General features: G+C 36.9%; 1 protein-coding gene across 1 annotated transcript in view; it reads right to left on the bottom strand.

Annotated features, from left to right (window-relative positions):
* The window catches only part of LOC136849048 (protein Skeletor, isoforms B/C), a 298,256-nt gene extending 280,281 nt beyond the window's left edge, over positions 1 to 17,975 (bottom strand). Inside the window, exon 1 of the mRNA XM_067121947.1 lies at positions 17,542 to 17,975. The gene's annotated coding sequence lies outside the window, so the exon portion shown is untranslated. The remainder of the gene's footprint in view (positions 1 to 17,541) is intronic.
* Positions 17,976 to 20,626: the final 2,651 nt, after the last annotated feature.

The raw sequence follows: 20,626 nt of genomic DNA, 5'->3' as shown, positions 1-20,626 counted from the left end.
GTGAGACCTGCATTGCTTTTATATTTGTGTTGTTTAATTTGCAAAGCAGTGACGTGAAGTGCAATGTAATCGTAAAGTATTCGAGTTATTGGAATCGAGTTCAGTCTAAGCAACTTCTATGCAATTCCTCGATTCCTTCATTAGAGTGCTATTAGTGTTTCAATTACAGATTAGGAATTAGTCAGCTGTGGATCTGTGCACCATCTTGTGTGCGTAGTGGCCCCACTACATCATTTGCAACGCCCTTTGAAGCAGGCATCCCATTGTGTTTCCTCAAGCAAATCCCCAGTCTTTTGTTCTTTCATCTTGTATCACAGGATCGTGTTTGCCTTTACCCAAAATTAAGCTACCATTCTTCTGATATGTGTTTTCCTTTGTAAATATAATTAATTAAGTTAAAGCGCATAGTTTACCTAATCACTCCCCTCTTGAAGTAGGCCTTCAGCAGTATTTTGTTGTATATGTTTTTTAGTCCATATTTTTGTGTTACCTAAGGTAAGTTGTGCAATATCCCTAGTATACCCATTGATCTAACAAGTCCCCAGCTAAAAAACCATATCAATATATATATATATATATATATATATATATATATATATATATATATATATATATATATATATATATATATATATATATATATATATATATATATACACACACATATACTTGGGCATATTTTTCTCTCCTATACAATTTCTATCGAAGTTAGTGTCATTAATTATAGAGTAACTTTTTACTTAAGACTTTGACTCAGTCTCTACTTTTTTCTCTTCAAGCAAGATTCTTAGGAAAAAATAACGATTACTTATGTTTGCTTCTAAACATATATATATATATATATATTATATAATTATACATATATATAATATATATATATATATATATATATATATATATATATATATATATATACAGTATATCCAGATCAAGGATTCTCAAAAAACTTCTAAATAAAAAATTCTCCAATAGGCCAAAGTGTTTTGATGCGCCTAAACTCCCATTATTTGCAACTTTTCCTTTCTTATATGAAACAACTTTCGGAGAGATTTCATGAAAATAGTCCAAACATATATTGGGGCCATCGATCTTAAGCTAATACCCAAGAACCCAAAAAGTATCGGCTCTCTTTTTAGATTTAAGGATCGGTTACCGCCTTTGATGTCGTCTGGTGTTGTCTACGAGTACAATTGTCCTAAATGTCATTTATGAAAATATATTGGATCCACCAGTGGCTTCTCAGGGTGAGGGCCGATTCCCTCAGGGGGATAAGTTATAGAACCGGGTGACGATTAACTAATCCTGAATCCTCTAATATACGCAGCCATACCATCAAATGCAAAACCGAAATCAGCTATGAAGATTTTAAGATTATTGGTTATACAAACAATCCACAAGAACTACTTATTCTTGAAACACTAAATATTAAAGAACGAGTTCCCTCGCTGAACTGTCAAACAACCGCTGTACCCTTAGCTCTCCGTCTTTCTTTGAAAAAAAAAAAAAAAAAAAAAAAAAAGAAAAAAATTGGTATGTTTTATTCTTAATGTGTCCTTAGCCTCTGGAATAGTACGTTAGCCTCCAGTGTTTTTTAAAGTGCATCTGTATTGAAGTATGTTGTCTGGTTTTTACTATTTTTTTTAATAAGTGCGTCTGTATTTGAGTGTTGTCTCTTCTTAACAATTTTATCTTTTTGTGTTCTATCAGTTTTCTTCACTTGCTTTTTACGTTTCTAAAGTAAAGTCTTGTATATAGCTCTTTTAATTAATTTACATTAATATATCGTATTTATCGTCGCAGATCTCCCTGATGATTTGATTGCGAATCATGAAACGTTGGAATAAATGGTTACTGTGTCGTCTACTTCTGTATTCCTGCCCTTGATCTGGATGCAAATGTGATGTGCGCTGAGTTTTGTTTCATGGTTATATATATATATATATATATATATATATATATATATATATATATATATATATATATATACATACACACACACACACATATATATATATATATATATATATATATATATATATATATATATATATATATATATATAGGCCTATATATATGTGTGTGTAAAGAACGAGTGAAAACAAATACATATATACAGTATGTTTATATACTATACATACAAATAATCATGTGAACTTGGGATGGGCTTGGTAGAACGCAGTATCCAGTGTGGAATTTTCGTTCTCCCATCAAGGTACTATCTTCCAAATCTTTGAAGTTGTTAGAGGTTGAAATCCGAGGAAAATTAGGAATAAGCATTATAGTTATAATTACCAGCCAAGAGTAATGGGCAGCAGTATCTCAAGCCTCTGCCGAATGGAATATTCGCTGATTTTACAGATACATTAGAGACATTTAAACGCTTTTAGCAATGCATTATTACCCAAATACTATTTTTCTTGCATTCTGATACATTTTTATCTATTTACCTATTTATTAATTTTTTAATTTTTATTTTTGATAAGTGGTATCTCTTCTTTCTGTTTCCCTTTACTTCCTCTTACTTCTTACTGAACACCATAATTTTTCGAAGCTTGAATTTCAAGTCAATGTCCCCTGTGGGCTTGTTCCATATGAATAGGTTTCATCTACTGAATAATAATAATAATAATAATAATAATAATAATAATAATAATAATAATAATAATAATAATAATAATAATAATACTGGTTACCGATACATACGATCAACTGTAATACCAGAAATCACTTTCAGGCAATGAAAGGGAAACTATCACCGATTATTTGTCCATATGCCCATGCACACACACACACATCTATCTTTCTATCTGTCTGTCGAGCAAGCCTATCGTTCTATCTGCCTATCACGCATATCTGTCTTTCTAACAATCTGTCTGTCTATCTCTCTATGCATATTTATACGTATGTACATATATATATACGAGAATATATATAATACATATATATATATATATATATATATATATATATATATATATATATATATATATATATATATATAACCCGTCTTTTCTTCTTCCAGAGGGCGACTCCAGAAAATATTATCTTTTAGGTTTTCAAAAAGCATTTTAGGATGAGGGTGCCATTCCCATGGCAGGCTAAAGATATTGAAGGGCCTTTGTGCCTACAATCTGGCATTTCTTGGCGGTTACTTAAACAGTGACTAACCAGGCCTAGTGCTGCTTAACTTTGCTGATCGGACAAAACGGTACAGCGAAGATCCATCTGATCACAGCATTTGAGAATCAGCATAAAGTCCTTATATATTTATCAAGTGTTCCTCTAGTATACATATATTTTGTTCATCATCTCGTGAGCCTCATTCTCTACCCTCATGAATATATTTCAGTAACTTCTCAGAATTTATTTTGATATATAAAAAGAAACTGACACGTGAGTATGAATGGCTGTTCGTCGACATAAAATCTGTTCCTATAAAAGTATAATGAGGAATTGGGCAATTCACTGGTTTAACCTTGTTGGAGTGAGTCACTTATTTCAGTAGTAATAATTGAAATAATAACGATACCAGAAGACATTTTAGAATTAATGGGGCAGTTCTGAGAACTCGAATCATGTAATCATTTATATTTGGTCTAAGGATACATCCTCAAAGAATTCATTAGCTTTCAGCAGATTTAATATTCATATTCCTGAAATTTCCCCAATAATTAAAATTTCAGAAAGATACACATCTCATAACAAAGGTGCATTAAAACTCAATTCAAGGTACACTGAAAAACAAAATTAAAATGAGATCGATTAGTTTTTATAACCATTTTAGAGCTTATGCTTCCTAATTTTCTCTTCGTGTTACAAATGTTGAAGTTCTGGTTTCAATATTTCCGTTGTTATTAAAGGTCAGAGTCCGGATAATAATGATAAAATTAACTCTACACTATTGCATCAACAAAATAATTAGCACGTGGGTGGAACAGAGAAGTCTATTGAATCAACATGCCATTCATATTTTGCCTGACCCAGTCAACGGGCAATACGGTTTTACCCAACAAATTTGAATATGTAGACAAGGCAGGAAGCTACGGAATTCGTAACTACTTGGAGAACTATTATTCGTAGCAATAACTGAAACTAAAACAATAATCTCTTGTTTGGGGTATTAGCAGGAATTTACAGAACACAGAAACATCAAAAGTTAGCCAGACATAATTTTGTCCTCCCACTCAGAAAAATACAAGAAATGGCAATCAGATAAGACGTATCTTCATAAAGCAGAAGTGCTATGATGTCGATCTTCAAAACTTTTTCCTTCCTCAATTTGTTTTCGGAATTAGACATAAATTATGTCACCAACATTGCCAGGGTAGTAAAGTACGACATGAATGTCAGTATCCTCAAAGAGGACATCAAGTTTTGCATCTTTTGCAACAGTTGCTGCAATTTTTGCTTAGACCAGATTTATTTCATGCACTACATGTTACAATTTGCATCCTGTCTTGACAGTATATAAGGGATACGTTTTCAAAGTTTAAATAATTTTTTTTGGGGGGACCTTGAAAGCTATATTTTTGTTTCTCTTTCTCTCACCGATCTTCTCTATGTTACTGTACTATTTGCCTATTCTGTACCCATTAAAAGCAAATTAAGTTACAATAGCAACCACATATTGCATCTCGCCTCATTAGATGATTGTAATTAATTTTCAAGGCAATGTCGGCTTCCAACAAGCGCTTGGGTTAAGAAAAGATTATTAATAAGACCAGTAAAAAGTGTGTAGCTATTCACGTGATGTCACGTAACGCGAAAGTTTGACAATTTCTGCGGACTTTCACCACGTCTATTTTGACTGGTTTATGGCGATAGCCTTCATTAAACTGCGGCAGTTCATAAATCAACGGATTCAACTCCACCGATCGTCGTAGTGAATGGGTTGCTTCTGTTACTAAAACACAAACACACACCCACATATAAGTATATATATATATATATATATATATATATATATATATATATATATATATATATATATATATATATATATATATATATATATATATATATATATATACTGTATATATATATATATTACTCATAAAGAGGCAAGTTATTCTGGAAATTTTGGGAAAGACAAGGAATTCCCCAATCTGAATCTGAATATGGTGAACTGAATAAACCAGCTGATACTGCAGTTCTTGCTTTCTACATAAATTAATGTAGCCCGCTTTGCATAAACACAAACTGAAGAGGTGTTTGGTTGACACTGCACGATTATTGTATGAGAAAGAAATCCCGATACACTTATTTTTATAAAGCAAAAGACATATAACCAGACAGAACAAATAGTGACAGGTAATTTCAAAGGAGATCTGTTGAAAACGATCAACAAGATTTACGAACGGGAATGCAAAAGGATTTATTTGCACAACAAGAAGACTTGCAAATAATTACGTGCAAACAATCAAAGAATCAGCCGTTTAAACGTGATAAGGCTAAAGTGATGACACAGACGCAAGAGGCGTCGGCGAAATCTTTATTTACACGGGAAACGGGGGAGTGCCATGGACCGGATTCAGAAATTATCAGCAAAACAGAAACGACAGGAAACTACGAAATTCTCCTCCTCCCGAGGAGGGAAAGCGATAATAATGGCTGTGACCTCAGAAAGGCTTTGTTCTATACTACTGTACATTGGATGGCTTCCAAGCATTTTCTAAATATGTTTTATTGCTTTAATGAATCCTTGTACGGGTGTAAAGGCTCCCATGTACATTGTAAGAACATATAACAGTGAATTTGTAAAATAGCAAATTGCACAATCGTACGTACAAGGCCACATGTAATTACATACAATATAAATATATATATATATATATATATATATATATATATATATATATATATATATATATATATATATATATATATATATATATGTGTGTGTGTGTGTCTGCATATAAATATATATATATTACATACATACATGTATAAATATATGTATATATATATATATATATATATACTGTATATATATATATATGTATATATATATATATATATATATATATATATATATATATATATATATAACATCCATAATTCTCAGTCCCTGAACGCCTTAGACGAAAATCCCAAAGCTCATTTCCGTAAGTACAATTTTACACATATAATGTCTTAGCCCTTTCGCCACTTGAGGCAAATCAGCCTCGTGCATTGTCTAAACACCTCTGCACATGCTGGAGCGGACTGCCGTCCTTAAAGATGTATTATTAATACCTCTACAAGGCCACACCTCCCGTTTTATGCCCATCAATGAAACAATGCGATTGAAAGACGTGAAGCAAGAACGACCAAAATTCTATAGCCCTACTTGTTTGGAAATCCGGTACCGTCCCTTTCCTTCAATGAGCGCCTGAAAAAATGTTCTATATTCTGTTTTAGCAAATTGCTATAGCAACTTACGAATGCAGTGTATGGGTGCAATTCTTGCACCTTATTTAAAACCCAGTTCGCCAAACATTCATAGCAGCATCAACGTCGTCTGACTGTGCAACAGATTTACACATGCAGTGAAAGTTCCTCAACACCTGCTTAACATATTCCACTATGTCTTGGCATTATATTGTACAGGATATGATGCAATATTTACCTGTCAATATATGCAAAGGGGTATCAATGCAATACGCAAGTAGGCAGATGAACAGAGATTTAGATTGTCTACGTCAAAAAGTTACCATCCAGTTCTAAATGGAAATATTTCTTGCTATGCTGAAAAAGTAAACTTTTCTGGAATGATTTCTGGTTAAAATCTTACATGGTCAAGTCACACTGACCAGCTATAAGAGAATGTTGAAAAAATCATTAAATATTTTAAAGGTTGTATCTGGTTTTAGTTGGGGTACTGATATGGTATCTACTTAACTAAAAGAACTAAATCTAGTGCATATGTCGAATCACATGTACTGCCACTAGATCTAAGAAACATGAGCTAGATTTGAGGTGAACAATGCGACTGAAAAGCTAGAAAGGGCTCTTCAATAGCAACAAGATCATAACAGTGTGACTCAAGATGGTTTGGAACAAAATATTCTAAACCTTTCCAAATGCAGCACCTTAAAGAGCTAGAGGAAACTGACACAAAATCTCAAAAGATCCTTGAACCAGAACATAAAATTATTCCTCAAAGGTTTATTCCAGAAGCATGAATATACAATAAAAAAATTGTGAAAGAATATCCCTGTAAGAAGCAATAAAGTAAATTTTTAGAACATGATAATATTCTCTCTCTCTCTCTCTCTCTCTCACACACACACACACACACACACACACACACACACACACACACACACACACACACACACACACATATATATATATATATATATATATATATATATATATATATATATATATATATATATATATATATATACATACATACATACATATACATGCATACATATATAATATATATATATATGATCATTCGTGAGCACTCATCCACGTCATAGACAAAATTATATTACCTAAAAGGACTTTTTTTTATCGTTTATACAGGTATGACCTCTATATACATGTAGGCTACATACACCCTTCATGGTGAAGGTATTGCATTTTCTTTACTAATCAACTGCCATGCAACAGGAATAATGTGTTTGTTATGCCCGCAAACTGTATACTATAGGAGGTGGCTGCTAAAGATGCTTCCATTCTGGTTCCAGCAAAATTCTGGGGGGAACTGAGTTGCTAACCCCTTGCCTTTCTTCCTATTTCACGACCCACCAAAATCGACTAACTACCAAGCACATGATTTGCTGCCTAGATTATGTGTAAAAAAACTAGATATGATTTAACGGGACTTCTCGATACTGATCTTTCTCGCCAGTGGATAGAACTCTTGCGCACAAAAAAAATGTGCGATTACACATTAGTTGCAAAACCCTTTCACATGAAAGGAAACTTCATCATTGCAAAATGGAACTTAACAAAGAAACAAAAAGCGAACGAAATGAGATGAGGAATTTGAAAGGCGGATGTTTACGATGGATCAAATCGAAGAAAGCTTTACATTGGCAGGCTGAAAGCGAGAACTATTATCTTATGCAACCTATTTGCATTGTCCTCGTGAGAGAGAGAGAGAGAGAGAGAGAGAGAGAGAGAGAGAGAGAGAGAGAGAGAGAGAGAGAGAGAAATAATTTCATTCAATTTTGTCATTAGTGACCAGGAAATGTGAGATTACCTCTTTTCAAAATATATCATGAGCGACCTCATACAGAAAAGCTTAAAAACACAAATTGTCCCTTTTCCTCTCAAACTTTGCTTTCGTCTGTCTGAAGCCATCCTCATTAATTTTTTTTTTCATACCCTGGTTCAAGAAGCATTACCTCCGAATCAATTGCTTGTGGAAAGACCTTGAGCATGATTTGTTGCAGCAATTGAGGAAGTGCTTTCGAGTAGGAATCATTAAGCGGAGAAAAACTATAATAGGCAATTAGGTAAACGCCGAGGATGATACAAAACTAACCGCATTATCTTCTTGCTGTCTTAGGGAATTACACACTTTCATTGCCATGGTGATAATGTGAACTTATTCTCGATCTAAATTACTTGTCAGAATAAGTCTTCTCTAAACGGGATTACCAGGCTTAATAGTGTCTTAGGTGAAACAAAGTAATCACTGCTACGACGCCATTGCGGTGTTCCTTCAAGCATAGCTGCGTTGCTTTCTTAGTTTTATTTTATCACGCTTTGTTTTGGTCCCTTCCCACCTAGCTCTCTCGCTTCTCTAATTTCATATTGTAATCAAGAACAAATCCTTCTGGCCATCACCATTTGAGCCAGAATTCCATTCGTTGTTCTGCCTAACAGGCTCAGCATAATAATAATAATAATAATAATAATAATAATAATAATAATAATAATAATAATAATAATAATCACACGAGGCAATAAAATGTTGAACAAATCTACATTGATGTAAGTGTACGTATCTATTAAAAAATACGTATACACAGAACGAGAGCTTTCAAGAACTTGCTCGATTCTCCTTCCCAATCTAACTAAAACATCAAAGTTAACCAGAAAATAAAATGTTTTTTTCTACCAGTAATAATAATAATAATAATAATAATAATAATAATAATAATAATAATAATAATAATGGACTGCATTATTCCTGTCGTACGATAAAATTTAAAACAACACTTTAAATAAACCGAAAGGGTTATTGTAAAGAAGTGAAAGTCTTAGGAAATTTCATAAGAAATGGAAAATTCAATGAATTTAGCCTGTAAGGACAAACAATCATTATAGCCACATCCCAGTAGTTTTCAGGGCACTCACCTTAATGACAAACATATTTGTTTCGTGTCAAACTACAGTTTTACTTTGTTGTGGAATACGATGAAGCCACCAGGACAGGTACCTCCTTGATATCTTGGACATGAAAAATATGAGCGTACCTTTCGAAATGCACTATTATACAATTTTTCCTTTTGACCAATGGCATTTAAATATTTTATGCCCATTATGCGCAGCTGCTGCCACACGGACTGGGCTCATTATTGGTTATGGGAGGGAAAAAAAATGTTAAGTATATCTTAGTTTAACCAGACCACTGAGCTGATTAACAGCTCTCCTAGGGCTGGCCCGAAGGATTAGATTTATTTTTACGTGGCTAAGAACCAATTGGTTACCTAGCAACGGGACCTACAGCTTATTGTGGAATCCGAACCACATTATAGCGAGAAATGAATTACTATCACCAGAAACAAATTCCTCTTGTTCTTCACTGGCCGGTCGGAGATTCGAACTCGCGACCAACAGAGTGGTAGCTGAGAACAGAACCCGCTCACCCAGCGAGGAACTATGGGAGGAGCGAGGCTGCATGCGTTTGTTGTAAAGTACACCTTTTTCTGGTGATCTTTACTGCCTCGTGATAAGTGAGAGTTCCTGGAGTCCAAGTGTTATCTGGAGACATCTCTTCCAGAATCGGGCATGCCTTGGAACCTGGTCATAATCTTGTTGGGAAAAGGACTAGCAACAATATACTCGAGTCTGGCGCTTAGAATTACTTATATGAGCATCACAAGAGTTTTCTCAGCTGTTGTGTCATCCACTAACGTATGTTGAAATATCATGTGCCCGAAGTGGGACAAAGTTGGAGCTGTTATTAGCTCCCATAAGATTTTTTTTATTTCATTCACTTTTTTGTTGAACTAGATGGTTGAGTAATGTGATTTATTTAATTCGTGTGTTCAGAATAAATCAATATATTCAGTAACCTAGTTTCAACTGGCAACTGAATCTAATTAAGTTGATTATCTGCCTTTTTTGGTAACTTTTAGCCTTAATTGATAAGATTATGTGGGTCTTAGGTAAAGCAAGTCTATATAAATCACAGTAATTAATAATTAAACTCATCAGCCTAATATCCCACGTAACAATGGCGGGACCTTGCAGAGATCTCCAACTAATTCACAGAGATAAAGAACTTGGAATCAAATCAACTACAAAATAATTCAAAGATAAAAAGTCAGATCATATTAATTCCAAAAGGATACCAATGTTATAAGAATAAGCAGGGTAGGTAGGAAAGTGTGTATTATATGAAAGCAGCTATAATTTACAATTTACAACAATACGAAAACTTTTACCATGTTCGGATACTGAGTCCCACATTCCAGCCAAGGCCGTGTAAATAAGTTACCAAGTAAGCTCTCAAGGCAAGCAAGCAAGCTTTCAAGGCAAGTGAGCTGGCTCTCAAAGAAAAGGAGATCGAGCTGGAGAAGGCAGGGAAGGAAAGTGCTAAAGCTATGGCAATCCAACAAGCCCCCAACCCCACACGGCCACACCTGCTGCACCAAATGCTCCGATCTCAAGCATTAATTCCCTAGTCCCCAAGTGGACGGAGGAAGAGCCAGAAGCATGGTTGGAGGAAATAAGAGTCGCTCTTTGAGAACTACAACACCACCAAGACAGAGAGGGCCTTAGTGCTTGCCAAGCACATGGAAGGAAAAGCTAAGGCAGCCCTCCGCTCACTGGAGAAGAGTCACAGAGGCAACATGGTAGAAGTTCGTAGGGTCATAACGAAAGCCTAAGAAATAACCCCGGAGAAATGGAGGCAGCGGTTCTGAGGTCTTGCTGGTCCTGGACTGAATGGAACTGTGACAAGACCCAGTCTGGTACCCACTGGTTCGACTCCCTGTCGTGCACTACCTTCGAGGACCTATTCAATCAGACCATGCTGGAGGATCTTTTCCAATGTGTGTCTGAGCCCCTTACTGTGTATCTCAGTGATAAGCAGCCCACCACACATATGGCCAATTCATGAGAAACCTACGACCAGTCCCACAGCACATCTCAGCTGCACATAGTGCCACCCGGGTACCTCTTAGGCTCAACTCAACCAAAGAACGAACTGCCTAGCAAGCCTACATGCACCCACTGTAAGAAGTTTGGGCACACTGAAGCCGAGTGCCGCTACAAGTTGGGCAACAATAAGCAGCCTCCCTAACAACCAGAACTCCACTCCCTCTATGTCCACTCAACCTTCTCCACCAACAGTTACCGCAGGCCACTGAGCCCCCACAAAAGGCTCTTGTCGATCCTGTGGTGCTGCCGGCCACTATAGTGCTGGACATCCTGCCTGCCCAAATCATGTCCCAGCAACCAAGTTCGTCATCTTAAACAGAACCTCATTCTCCATGGCCAGGCCCCAGAAGATACTTCACCCCGAAAGGCTGGATACCCAGTTCATCTCAGTGGCATCCTTTAATGGCTCTAGCCTGCTCGTGCCTCTACCGGTCACGGTAGACACTGCAGCTGACGTTAGCCTGATTTCCAGGGCCCAAGTGCCAGAAAGTGCCACGGTTGACGAGCAAACTCAGTGGGAGGTGAAATGGATAGAGGGCCACATCACAACTGTTACCACAGTCAAGCTCCATGTCATGACACCTTGGGGCATGCTACCTCACCGCCTTGGCATGATGAGTGGAATTCGGCCCGGAGTGGATTTCCTGTTGGGTCGGGTCCTCCTCTGGGGAGGCCCTTCCCCAACGCCACTTCGCGGCCACACTACCTCCTCAACGGAGGCCCCGACTGTAAGATCACCATATCAAGGCACAGCCACTTTGACTGGCATGCCACCACAAGAAGAAGGACCACCTTCCACCCACCGAAGTGGTCAGTAGAAGGGGCACACGCAAAACAATTCTAGACCTAGTCCTCCCTCTCCTCGAAAGGACAGCCAGCAACGAGGTCCTTCCTCTCCCCGAAGGGGCATTCCTAAGAAGCAGTACCACTGTGGAGCATGCAAGGTGACAGGCCACTCCACTAATTGGGAGGGCTGCCCAAATAAGCAACGCCCAGTGGACGTTCCAACTCAAGACTCTCCAAGAGTCTGACCCCCAGCTGGGACAGGAATCTCTGCCTCAGCCTAACTCAAGTCATCCACGAGGTATTGCACTTCCGGACCCCTCGTCAGGCATGCCTGACCAACAATCCCTACCAGTGCCACTTGTGAGCTCTGAGCAGTGCCACGCTCCATCCGTCTTGTACGCTGAGCCACCACTCGAAGAGGACCCTGTGCCAGATCCAGATCATGAGACGAGTCCTCCTCACGGCACTAATCATAGCAACCTGTGAGCCTCCAGCACCCGACACTTCTTGCTCACAAAATCCGTCCTCAGAGGATGAATCCCTGGTGGATCAAACTGCTACACCTTCTCTGGGAGACCAGGACCTGGCCTCCCCGGATGCAGAGGTCGAGACCGTTCTTGCTCCGGTTGTCGCAGCAGCTGGAGTGGGGAGCCCTCCTGTACCCTTTGAGGTTACCCCTGACTTTGTGCCTGCTAGCCCTTCTGGCCTCTCCCCAGAGTTGGTGCCCTCATCCCCTACTAGGACTGACGTAGATAGGCCTTGGAGGAACCCGAAGATGAAGAAGAAGGGGCAGAAGAGAGCCAAGTAGTTGCAAGAGCCCTGAGCTCACCCTGGCACTCATGCCCTCTTGGCACAGTGCCTTTCCATCTCAAGAGTGATCCTGGCTCCTGCCCAGAGGAGAGAGCCGGCGTGATCTCTGTCTTATTAACAGCCTAGATCAGATTGAGTACATTGTAACAATAACCTTGTCACTTACACCTTACAATGAGCAGCAATAACCACATATACACCTTACAACGAGCAGCAGTAACCACATAAGTATATTGTAATTGCGAAGCCAGTCATCCTAACTATTGCGAATAGAGCCACTGAGCTCATGACACACATGGCATGATACCTCAACATTTACCATATAGAGGCAAACCTCATTTATAGAACGCAGGTTATTTTTTTTTTACTGTGATTGTAAATTCTAGTGTAAGACATTGTATACTTGTAAGATTGTAACGTAGCTAGTTCTTGTCATTACGTTGGTGCTATGGCAGTGTTCTAATAGGTTATGTCATAGGAGATACCACTGAACGTACCATTTGGCTAGGGCTGAATATCACGATCATCAGAGGTAGCATGTTAATAACCATAAGCACTTTAAATAGTGTTAGGAGTCTGTAGAAGTAAGTGATTAATGCTCATATCCCTTTCTAGTCAGGTAGATCCTTAGCTAGTTGGATTGCAAAGGACAAATCTGTTCAGGAGGAAATGAGTAAAGTAATTGAGGCAAACAGCTTGCTTAGTACAGACCTTCATGCCCGAAAGGAAAGGGAGTGAAGGCCTTTTTAAGGGGGGGAGCTCCTACAAATATTTATACTGCTCGACCTCTCTTCCTTGACTTAGTAGAAATATAAACAAAAACAAAGATAAGAAAGCACCAAAGCTTTCTCTGGGTAAAGCAGTTGAGGGAGGAAAGCCAGAGAGCTGGCTGTTTCAAAACACCAACCGTCATCGACAGATCTGCAGTTTAGTTTAGGGACCTATTCAACTGGGTAGGTTTTACCAGGGTCACCTTTGGTTAGGGTATACCTTAAGTTTTACTATGAACTTTGTACTGGTGAGATTTTTGTTATTTTGCAGGCTACCCACAGGCCATTAAGTGGGAGGAGTCTTCCAAGCAAACCCCCAAGCACTGTGACCCAGCTCGTCAGTCCAAAGTTATCCTGGAGTGAGAGCATGCACAGTCTCTCTCTCTCTTGGCCTTCTCCCATTGTTCCTTACCCCTCTTGTGGAACAGGCGGGGAAATTGCCTTTCAATGGACCCCAGGCGTCTGATGCAATTGATCACTGCATTATCTACTCTAAGGTAAGTTGAAGATGACAATTACTCCCAGTTCCTCCCTTTAGACCTTCCCCTTATTTCTGGTTTCAAGTTTCTCTCTTAAACAGTCACTGACTAAGGAAATCCTAGTAAAACCATATCCCATTTGTGTAGTCAAGTACTTTATATGAAGTACAATTAGTGTTGCCTAGTGAGATTGCATAAAGTATCCCCCATGGTGTTAACATAATATTCTTGATTTAAGATACATCCCTTGCAGTCAATTAATGATAAGTGAGAGGTCACAGAATCCAAGTGTTATCTGGATACGTCACTTGAACCAGGCACGCCTTGGATCCTGGTCATAATCTTGCTGGGAAAAGGACTGGCAACAATATACTCAAGTCTGGCGCTTAGAATTGCTTATACGAGCATCACAAGAGTTTTCTCAGCTGTTGTGTCATCCACTAACATTATGTTGAAATATCGTGTGTCCGGAGTGGGACGAAGTTGGAGCTGTTATTAGCTCCCGTAAGATTTTTTTTATTTCATTCACTTTTTTGTTGAACTAGATGGTTGAGTAATGTAATTTATTTAATTCATGTGTTCAGAATAAATCAATATATTCAGTAACCTAGTTTCAACTGGCGACCGAAGCTAATTAAGTCAATTATCTGCCTTTTTTGGTAACTTAGCCTTAATTGATAGGATTACATGGGTCCTAGGTAAAGCAAGGCTATATAAAAAGTAAACTCATTATGAAGGACCCATGTAACAATATATATATATATATATATATATATATATATATATATATATATATATATATATATATATATATATACATATATCATATATCATATATATATAATACATATATATATATATATATATATATATATAATCATATATTATATATATATACATATATATTATATAAACCCAAGGTGGTAACACACTATCAAGCCCTCAGTCCAGCTCATACATCAAGAGACACCTTAGTGCTTTTATTTTCCTTGTACTTTGCGCACATTACGCTACTGATTGTGAGATTCAGTTATACACACACACATACACACACACATTTTCCTATTAGTATATATATATATATATATATATATATATATATATATATATATATATATATATATATATATATGCACACATATATAAATGTACATATATATATAAATATATATAAATTTCTGGCTCACATCAGGATCGAAAGATGAGACCGCTACCAACCGAGCCACACAAGTCATAAAAGAAGCTGGAACCTGAGTACCACTGTACATAAGGCTTTACCTGGGCAGGCTAACTGCACGCATGCCAGCACGTTTTCCCCAACTTCACGACTCAGCGGTGCCCCAATTGACAGCATTTCATTCGAATTATCCTTTCTGAGTGAATATGTGTTGATTATTTCTATCATATTCACTCAGGAAGGTAAGTCGGGAAGTTGGGGAAAACATGCTGGTATGCATGCAGTTAGCCTGCCCAGGTAAAGCCTCGATACAGTGGTACTCAGGTTTCAATTTTTGTTTCGAATTGTATGGCTTTGTTGGCAGCAGTCTCGTCTTTCAATTGAAAGACCTGGGTTCGATCCTGATGTGAGTTAGAAATTTATTTCTGTTCCACATGTAACTGTTTGTTAATTATTTCTGTTCCACATGTAACTGTGTATATATACAATATACATATATATATATATATATATATATATATACGAGTATATATATATATATATATATATATATATATATATATATATATATATATGTGTGTGTGTGTGTGTGTCCGTGCGCGCGCGCGCGTTATAGTAACACCTCGGTCATTTGCAGTTCCCCTATCTGCAATTTTTCCTCTACTGCTAAAATTCTAATAGAATCGCACAATGACTGGATATGCGGGGCTAAGATCGAGCTGTGTAAGCACACTGAGATGTTCATTTTGACAAGTGCTAAAATTACTTTCCTAAGGTGCTTTACAGAGAGAGAGAGAGAGAGAGAGAGAGAGAGAGAGAGAGAGAGAGAGAGAGAGAGAGAGAGAGGTACAAACATTGTAGTTTTACTATATGTACTGCATTCTTATTCCGTGATTGGTGTTTCTCAATCATTACTCCAAGGTTAATTGCGCAGTATGTTCAATAAATACAGTACATGCGACTGGCTTGTAATATAACTACATACATAATGTACTCTACCGCAAATTGAAAACATAATTAACCGGGGAGTCAGTCTGGCGAGCGGGAAGTTTGTTAGCATCGTACTTACTTATGCACTAACAATCAATATTGCTAGTAATCTGGTATTGCGTTTTCATTATCTTGGTCCACTTCTACATACTAAGCATTCATTACACAGCTACCTACATTACAATGCCTTTGGATGCCTGATGCCTGATGTCCTGTGTTTGATGGCGGTAGTTACTGACCATAAATACGTACAGTAGTTTCGGTAGGCTAGGCTATTGTGGCAAAGTTCTGAAATGACACATTTTCCTTGCGAGTGATTTTTTTCTTTTTTGATATATGCTTATTACAAAAGGCAACATGAATAATTCTAATTTCTTAAGATTTTATACAATCTTTTCAGTTAGTGTATGATTTCCTAGGCTAGTCAGGGTTACAGGAGGATTTTCAGGTAGCCTAAAAGTAACATAGCCTAGGCTAGCCTTGTCACGATTCCTTTCTCCATAATTTGGAGTAATAATGACTTGGTAGTCGGCTACTGTATATATATAATATATATATGGTAACTGACTATTAATTCTCATCAAAACAACAAAATTGTAGAAAAAGGAATCGTGATTAGGCTAGCCTAGGCTATGCTACTTCTAGGCTACCTGGAAATCCTACTGTAACGTTGGCTAGCTTAGGAAATTATACATCAATTGACATAATTGTGTAAAATCCAAAGAAATATGTCTCATACATGTTGTCTTTAATTAACTTCTATAAAATGTGTCACCCTTTACGGCCTAGTATGAAAAACACTTATTTTCACTGGCAATGTAATTATTAGGCCTATATATATAAAAAATATTAATTCAAGCCTATACATTTCTTGCGATTTTACTGTCACAACATAACCAACAGCCGTATGTTGCAAACATAATGCAATAAAACCTGAACGATTTTAATTAGTATTATACTCATCCACGTCTCTTAAACGTGTTGGCATTTTAATCGTCAGTCACACTTCCAGGTGAAGTTGACTTCGGTTAGGCTTGCCTAGAACTATGCAATGCTTTATCAGTATTTATGTTGCTAAAATACAATAACGTAAAGTATTTCTGAATTGTAAGAAACAGACAAGCTTATATTTAAACTTCAAACGCCGAAGAAACAAATCATGCAAAATATGTCACATGCCGTAGCCTACGTTACTCACCAAATCACCCGTTGAAACGTTTCTCCATTTTGATCGTCTTGATAACCAGGCTGAACGTTCGAACTTCACGTATGTACTTCTTCGCCTTGTTTTTGTTACTGTTTAATAATATAAAACATATATTAATCACGAAAGCCACATATATATACTAGTAATTCGGATTTCCAACATCATTCAGTAACGCAAAATGCATTGGAAGCTATTATAGTACGAACACGTTACCGAAAACTTTTCTGCGGTGCATCTCATGTTTTGTAGTTGTAAAGGGCTCTGCCCGTAAATTCTCTTCCTGAATAATATCAGAAAAAATGTTTCTGAATCACAAGAAACCCAGATGTTCATATATTCTCCTTCAAACTCCGAAAAAAAGGGAAAAGTGGGTCACATTAACGTCCAACGGACACGTCAGCAACTAACAAGTACTCTGTAACACTGATTTAGAAAACTTTAACTGATGCCAATACCGTATTTTGATTTGTTACTTTTCTGTGAGGTGGAAACAGCCGACCAATAGTAAGTCACCATTCCAGTTTCATAGCCAAGCCACCAAAGTTTCTCAACCTCGTGGCCAAGTCCCAATTTTGAACAAAACAGGAGAGCGGTCTCACGGAGACCCAGTAATGCCGCGATCGTGGCCTGTTGATATATAAACGTTAAGCGAATGAAAAAGAAAAGATAAAAAAAGAAAGGGGATGAGGATACTACGATATTTGGCATTACGCTCGATGGTAGCTGGTATTCTATCATCCCGATTATTTGTGTAAATAAGATTTCATTTTTCTTAAAGGGATTTCTAGGCCTATTGACTTTGTATTTTTGCATGGAACACTGTCAATATTGCTGTAGCTTCTATGCTTTTGTACCTTCTGCCCCTTGCTTTCGGCTTATTAGTTGATTAGGCCCACATTCGTTTTCGGTCTCTCTTATCTAGCTGCCCATCTTCTCTAATTTCCACCATTAGTTCGGGAATGAATCTTTCTTGCCAACACCAATCGAATCTAGAAACACATTCCACTGTCTCAGTGTCTGCTTATATAATAGCTTTACGTGACAATAATAAGGGTAACTTTTTTTTTTTGGTTGACAAAGTCGCACTCTTCCACCAAACTCTCAGAGATCAAGGCTCCCTGTGCATATGAATAGGACTGTAAAGCAATTGTGTAGTCGACAATAAAGCCCTTCGATCAACCTGTCATCCCCATCATTCAAATAATGTGTGACAGTGTTTTCGAATCTTCCCATCTCTCTCACTTCAGCTTCAAAAATGCGATAGCAAAATTACAAACCTGACTGAAACTGGTTCATTCATTTCGTTGTTTCTGTGTTCAATAGGCTCGGGGAAGGAAATTTATATAGTGCTCTGAGATGGGCTAGCTAGTTTTAAAAATGAAGGAATTGCACAGATTAAATATTTGTCTGAGGACATATTTGATTACTTTAAAAGGTGTTCTGCAACGTCCACAGATCAAGACTGGACAGCCTTGAGTCACAGTGGCATTCTCATCGAATATTTAAAGCTAATTGCAATAATTCATGAACCAGGTAGATGCAAGGCTAATGTAAACTATGAACGAGATAGATGCGAGGTTAATGTAGACTACGAACGAGGTAGATGGAAGGTTAATGTAGATTAGGTTTGTTATGTGCATTTGCAGTAAGTAGTGGGGTGCTACAAGGGAATGTTATTTCAGCTTTGTTGTTTGCCCTTCGCGTGAGTTTATAATGAAAACATGGAACACATGGTCGAGATTGGAATAACGACATAAAGTTGATTAATATAATGAAATTATACCTAGAGAGATGGGACTTAAAATATATCTATGAAAAACGGAAATAATACGGACAGAGTATACATGATGCGATAAAATAGCATTAAATGGAGGAATGGTAAGAAGGTTAAATCTTCAAAGTAATTACGAATAATGATATCCCTTGCAGGTTTTCTTGAACTGGATTTTACTGATAGACTAAAATGGTCGAATCAAACCACGTGGAGGTTGAAAAAGATTTTGAAACTTCAGTAGACCTAAGTAAATGCTATATGGACGTTATGAAAATGAAATAACAGCTAATATATCTTATAGTTTTGAAAATAAAGTATTAAGAAGACTATTGGGAGTCAGATATCAGGTCTGGGAAATTACAGAAGTTCTAGCCTTTAAGAAGAGAAGGTAAAGGATTGGGAAACTTAGTACTATGGTTATTAAATATATGTGGCAAGTGTTTATTAAATTCATTATATATATTTCATCCTAGAAGGCAATGTCTTCTAAAAAACTATGACACGAATGTGCGAATAGGTCTAGTAAGCACAATGAAAATGTATCCTTACTCGAAAGATATATGTACGCATGAGCTGCTCGAGACGTATAGGCCTACACCTTTTTGCATCGGAGTGTGCTAGTGCTTTCTCACTCAACCTCTCGTGCCACGGAAGGTGGAAGCCTCTGATATATCCCACTCCGATAGAGGCTCTTATTGATGAGCGTATCCATAAAAAGTGCGCGGAAGTTAAGAGGTCAGTGGCTTTGGGAATTCTATATGCAGTACATTAGGTGAAGGAACCCAGTCGATTATATATATATATATATATATATTATATATATATATATATATATATATATATAGTATATATATATATATATATATATATATATATATATATATATATATATATATATATATATATATATCATCTATATGGGTGGATCATTATAGTACTATCACCTAATCAGAAAGTCTAATATTTAAGTTTTTATATATATGTATATACTGTATATGCATATATATGTATACATAAATATGTATATACATTTATATATATGTATATATAAGGAATATGTACATATGTATATATATATATATATATATGTGTGTGTGTGTACGCATGTAAGTACACGAAAGAAAACCCCATGCGTTCAACATAACATCCCATGTGCATCATCTGACTATAAGGAAGCCCATGAAAATGATAAGATGTAACATGAGTTTCCATTCAACGGCAAATACCCTCACATACCAAGAGGGAAAACGTATCGTGTTCATAAGGCTACTGCAACTTTAACCCGGCGGAGTAATGCCCAGT

This window comes from Macrobrachium rosenbergii, chromosome 20, assembly GCF_040412425.1.
Source record: "Macrobrachium rosenbergii isolate ZJJX-2024 chromosome 20, ASM4041242v1, whole genome shotgun sequence".
Lineage (NCBI taxonomy): Eukaryota > Metazoa > Arthropoda > Malacostraca > Decapoda > Palaemonidae > Macrobrachium > Macrobrachium rosenbergii.
The sequence above is the reverse complement of the archived record's forward strand: the minus strand, read 5'-3'. Positions and strand labels throughout refer to the sequence as shown.